Source organism: Aplysia californica, unplaced genomic scaffold, assembly GCF_000002075.1.
Source record: "Aplysia californica isolate F4 #8 unplaced genomic scaffold, AplCal3.0 scaffold00619, whole genome shotgun sequence".
Lineage (NCBI taxonomy): Eukaryota > Metazoa > Mollusca > Gastropoda > Aplysiida > Aplysiidae > Aplysia > Aplysia californica.
The window spans coordinates 459,255-465,875 of record NW_004797889.1 but is presented as its reverse complement, the minus strand read 5'-3'; positions in this window follow the sequence as shown (position 1 = coordinate 465,875).

The window sequence follows — 6,621 nt, the reverse complement described above, 5'->3', positions numbered from 1 at the left end:
ATACCTAATATTTTTTCAACTCATCCCGAATATTCCCCACTATTTTTTAGCTCGTCCTCAGTATTTTCTAGGTCATCCCCAGTATTTTCTAGCTTACCCCTAATATTTTCTAGCTAGCCCATTCCTTATATTTTCTAGCTCTATCCCCAGGCCACCCCTAGGATTCCTCATTTCTAGATCATTGCCAGTAATGTATTGTCTAGCTGATCCCCAAAATTTGCCAGTATTTTCAAGCCCATGCTCAGTATTTTCTGGCTTATCCGAAATATTCCCCAGTATTTTCAAGCTCATCTCTAATATTTTCAAGCTCAAACCTAATATTTTCTAGCTCAACCTTAAAATTTTCTAGCTCATCCCCAATATTTTCTAGCTCATCCCCAATATTTTCTAGCTCATCCCCAATATTTTCTAGCTCATCCCCATTAATTTGGAAAAATCCAATGGTCGGAAGACTTAAAAAAAAAAAAATCTCGTCCCCAACATTTTCAAGCTCATCCCCAATATTTCTCATCTAATCCCCAATATTATCTAGCTCCTCCTCAATATTTTCTAGCATCCTTAAAAACTAACTTATCCCCAATATTCCTCATTTAAAAAAAATTCTCATCAATATTTACTTTTAGTTTTAGCTCACCTCCCAGCATTTTCTAGATCATCCCCACTATTTTCTAGTCACATCCCCAGTATTTTCTAGCTCATCCCCAGTATTTTACAGCTCAACCTTAATATTTTCTAGCTCCTCCATACTATTTTCCAGCTCATCCCCAGTATTTTCTATTTCATCCTCAATAACTTCTAGCTCATCAGCAATATTTCAAGGACTTTTGCATCTCATCCACAACATTTTTTACCTTATTACCAATATTTTTAAATCCTTAATATTTTCAAACTCATCCAAAATATTTTAAAAAATCACATCCCCAATACTTTGTAGCCTATCCCCAATAGTTTCTAACTCATCCCAAATATTCCCAACACTTTTCTATTTCATCCCCAATAATTTTTATCTGATCCACAATATTTTCTAGCTGATTCCCAGTATTTTCTAGCTCACCTCTAATAGTAAAATTTTCTAGGTCATCCATAATAGGCCTACTTTCAAGTTCCTCCTTAGTATTGCTTTGCCCCATCCCCAGTATTTTCTAGCTCATCCATTATATATTTCTTACCTCATCCCCTGTATTTTCTAACTCCATTCAAAGTATTTTCTAGCTTATTCCCACTTTTTTCTAGCTCGACCCTAATACTTTCTAGCTCATTTCCAGTATTTTATAGTTCACCCCCTATATTTTCTAGCTCATCCCCAGTATTTTCTAACTCATCCCCAGTATTTTGTGGCTTTATACGAATATTGTCTAGCTCATCGCCAGTATTTTCTAGCTTATCCCTAATATTGTTTTAGCGCATCCATAATATTTTGTAACCCATCTCCAGTATTTTCTAGCTCATAACCATTTTTCCACAGCATCTTGTTGTAGTTCATTCACAATATTTTCTATATTAATCCCTACTATTTTATAACTCACCCCTAGTATTTTTTAGCTCATCCTTAATATTTTCTACCTCATCCCTAATATTTTCTAACACATCCGCAGTATTTTCTAGCTCATCCACAGTATTTTCTAGCTCAGCCCTAATATTTTCTAGCTTATCCCAAATATTCCACATTATTTTGTAGCTCATTCCTATTATTTTCTAACTCATAACTAATATTTTTTAAAGCTCACCCCTATTTATTTCTAGCTTATTCCTAACAATTTCTAGCTCATCCACAGTATTTCATAGCTAATCCTCAGTGTTCCCCTGTATTTTTTAGCTCGTCCCCAATATTGGATAGATCTATCCCCAGTATTTTCTAGTTCCAGGCCCAGTGTTCTCCAGTGTTTTGTAGCTCATCCCCAATGTTCCCAATTATTTTCTAGCTCATTCCTAATAATTTCTAGCTCATCCGCATCCCCAGTATTATCTAGCTCATCCTCAGTGGTTCGCTGTATTTTCTAGTTCATGCCCAATATTTTGTGGATTCATCCCCAGAATTGTTTAGTTCCAGCTCCATGAGTTTTCCCCAGTATTTTGTAGCTCATCCCCAATGTTCCCCATATTTTTAGCTCATCTTGAATATTCCCCACTTTTTTTTATCTCCATCGCCAGTATTTTATGGCTCCATGCCCAGTATTTTCTAACTCATCCTCAATATTCTCCAGTATTTTCTAGCTCATCCTCAATATTTTCAAGCTCGTACCCAGTATTTTCTAGCACTTCCCTAATACTTTCTAGCTCATCTCTTATATTTCTTTTAGCTCATTCCCAGTATTTTCAAGCTCATCTGTTATATTTTCTAGCTCATCCCAAGTATTTTCTAGCAAGACTTTCATCCACAACATTTTTGATCCCATTCAAAATATTTTAAAATCCTTAATATTATCTAGCTCATCCCCGATATTTTTTTCATAACATCTGTAATATTTTGTAGCTCATCCCCAATACAGGTGTATTTTCAAGCTCATTCCCAAAATTACCCAGATTAACATTTTTTTATATCACCAATGTTGGTGTTTTGAAAAAAAAAATCTCATCTACAATATAATATTCTATGTCATCCCCAGTATTTTCTAGCTCACTTCTAATACTTTCTAATTCATCCCTAATAGTTTTTTTTAGCTCCGTCCCCAGTATTTTCTAACTCATCCCCAGTATTTTCTAGTTCGAGCCTATTATTTTCTATCCCATCCCCAGTATTTTTAGCTCATAACTTATATTTTCTATCCCATCCCCAGTATTTTCTAGCTCATAACTTATATTTTCTATCCCATCTCCAGTATTTTTTTAGCTCATAACTTATATTTTCTAGCTCCATCCCCAGTATTTTCTAGCTCATCTCCTCTTGTCTATTCCTCATTTCTAGATCATCCCCAGTATTTTCTAGCTCAACACAAATATTTGTTGGATCATCCCCACTATTTTTTAGCACTTCCCCTGCATTTCCTAGTTCATCCCCAGTATTTTTTAGCTCATCCAAAGTATTTCATAGCTCAACCTAATATTTTCTAGCCTACCCGTAATATTTTCTAGCTCATCCCCAGTATTTTCTATCTCATCCTTTATACTTTTTTGTTGATCAGTATTATTTCAAAGACTTTTGTATCTCACCCACAGTATTTTTTTTATATTGTATCCCCAATATTTTTATATTCTTAACATTTTCTAGCCAATCCCCAATATTCCCCAGACTTTTCTATCTCATCCCCTATAATTTTTTTTTTCTAATCCCTGCATTTTATAGTTCATCCCAAATATTTTGTAGATCTATTCCCAGTATTTTCTAGCCCATCCTCAGTGCTCCCCAGTATTTTTTTTTTTTTTTAGCTCATCCTGAATATTCCCCACTGTTTCTGTCTCAATCGCTAGTATTTCCTAGTTCATTCCGAATATTCCCTACTATTTTCTAGACCCATACACAGTATTTTGTAGCTCCATGCCCAGTATTTATAACTCATACCCAATATTCCCCAGTATTTTCTTGCTCATCTCCAATATTTTCAAGATCGTCCTTAGTATTTTCTATCTCTACCCTACTATTTTCTGGCTCATCCCTAATATTTTTAAAGTTTATTCCTAATATTTTTTAGCTGAACCCAAATATTTTCTAGCTCAACCCCAGTATTTACTAGATAGTCAGCAATATTTTCTAGCTCATATATAGTATTTTTTTAGATCATCCCTAATATTTTTTAGCTCATCCCCAGTTTTTTTTAATTTTTTAGCTCATCTCTAATATTTTCTAGCTCACATGTATTACTTTCTAACTCATCCACAGTATTTTCTACTTCATCCCTAATATTCTATTGCTGATCCGTTATATTTTATAGATCATCCCCAGTATTTTCTAGCTCATCCCCAATCATTTTTAGCCCATCCTAAACATTTCTAAGACTTTTGTATCTCATCTACAACATTTTTTATTCCGATCCCAATATTTTTAGATCCTTAATATTTTCTAGCTCAACCCAATTTTTTTAAATCACATCCTCAATATTTTGTAGCCCCTCCCCAATATTTTCAAGCTCAACCCCAATGTTCCCAGACTTTTCTATTTCATCCCCAACGGTTAAATTTTTTTTTATGTCATCCGCAATATATTCTAAGTATTCCCCAGTATTTTCTTGCTCACCCCTTATATTATTTTCTAACTCATCCCTAATAATTTTTAGTTCGTCCATGTTTATTTTTAGCTCATCCCTAATAATTTGTAGCTCATCCCCAGTATTTTCCAGCTCATCATCAGTGCTCCCCAGTACTTAGTAGCTCACCCCCAATTTTCCCCAGTGTTTTTAGCTCATCCTCAGTGCTCCCCAGTATTTTGTAGCTCATCCCCAATGTTCCCCAGTATTTTTTTTAGCTCATCCTGAATATTCCCCACTGTTTCTGTCTCCATCGCTAGTATTTCCTAGTTCATTCCGAATATTCCCCACTATTTTCTAGCCCCATACACAGTATTTTGTAGCTCCCTGCCCAGTATTTTATAACTCATACCCAGCATTCCCCAGTATCTTGTAGCTCATCTCCAATATTTTCAAAATCGTCCTTAGTATTTTCTATCTCTATCCTAATATTTTCTGGCTCATCCCTAATATTTTTTAGTTTATTCCAAATATTTTTTAGCTCAACCCAAACATTTTCTATCTCAGCTCCAGTATTTTCTAGATAGTCAGTAATATTTTCTAGTTCATACATAGCATTTTTGATACCATCCCTAATATTGTCTAGCTCATCCCCAGTATTTTTTAGTTCATCTCTAATATTTTCTAGTTCATTCTCAGTATTTTCTAGGTCACCTGTGTTACTTTCTGACTCATCCACAGTATTTTATACTTCATTCCTAATATTTTGCTGCTGATCAGTTATATTTTATAGCTCATCCCCAGTATTTTTTAGCTCATCCCCAATCATTTTTAGCTCATCCTCAACATTTCCAAGACTTTTGTATCTCATCTACAACATTTTTTATTCCGATCCCAATATTTTTAGATCCTTAATATTTTTTAGCTCAACCCCATTTTTAAAAATTACATCCTCAATATTTTGTAGCCCCTTCCCAATATTTTCAAGCTCATCCTCAATGTTTTCCAGATTTTTCTATCTCATCCCCAACGGTTAAAAAAAAAAAAAATCTAATCCGCAATAAATTCTAGGTATTCCCCAGTATTTTCTAGCTCACCTCTAATATTTTCTAACTCATCCCTAATATTTTTTAGTTCGTCCCTATTTATTTTTAGCTCATCCCTAATAATTTGTAGCTCATGCCCACTATTTTCTAGGTAGTCCTCGGTGTTCCCCGGCATTTTATAGTTTATCCCCAATATTTTGTAGATCTATTCCCAGTATTTTCTAGCTCATCCTCAGTGCTCCCCAGTATTTTGTAGCTCATCCCCAATGTTCCCCAGTATTTTTATTTTTTTTTAGCTCATCCTGAATATTCCCCACTGTTTCTGTCTCCATCGCTAGTATTTCCTAGTTCATTCCGAATATTCCCTACTGTGTAGCTCCATGCCCAGTATTTTATAACTCATACCCAATATTCCCCAGTATTTTCTAGCTCATCTCCAATATTTTCAAGATCGCCTCCAGTATTTTTTATCTCTATCCTTATATTTTTGGGCTCATTCCTAATATTTTTTAGTTTATTCCTAATATTTTTTAGCTGAACCCAAATATTTTCTATCTCAGCCCCAGTATTTTCTAGATAGTCAGTAATATTTTCTAGCTCATACATATCATTTTTGAGACCATCCCTAATATTTTGTAGCTCATCCCCTGTATTTTTAGCTCATCTCTAATATTTTCTAGTTCATTCTCAGTATTTTTTAGGTCACCTGTTTTATTTTCCAACTCATCCACAGTATTTTTTACTTCATTCCTAAAATTTTGTTGCTGACCTGTTATATTTTATAGCTAATCCCCAGTATTTTCTAGCTCATCCCCAATCATTTTTAGCTCATCCTCAACATTTCTAAGACTTTTGTATCTCATCTACAACATTTTTTATTCCGATTCCAATATTTTTAGATCCTTAATATTTTCTAGCTCAACCCAATTTTTTTTTTATCACACCCTCAATATTTTGTAGCCCCTCCCCAATATTTTCAAGCTCAACATCAATGTTTCCCAGACTTTTCTATCTCATCCCCAACGGTTAAAAAAATAATCTCATCCGCAATATATTCTAAGTAGGCTATTCCCCAGTATTTTCTTGCTCACCCCTTATATTATTTTCTAACTAATCCCTAATATTTTTTAATTCGTCCATGTTTATTGTTAGCTCATCCATTATAATTTGTAGCTCATCCCCAGTATTTTCTAGCTCATCCTCAGTGTTCCCCTGCATTTTATAGTTCATCCCCAATATATTGTAGATCTATTCCCAATATTTTCTAGCTCATCCTCAGTGCTCCCCAGTACTTGGTAGCTCATCCCCAATTTTCCCCAGTATTTTTAGCTCATCCTCAGTGCTCCCCAGTATTTTCTAGCTCATCCTCAGTGCTCCCCAGTATTTTGTAGCTCATCCCCAATGTTCCCCAGTATTTTTTTTAGCTCATCCTGAATATTCCCCACTGTTTCTGT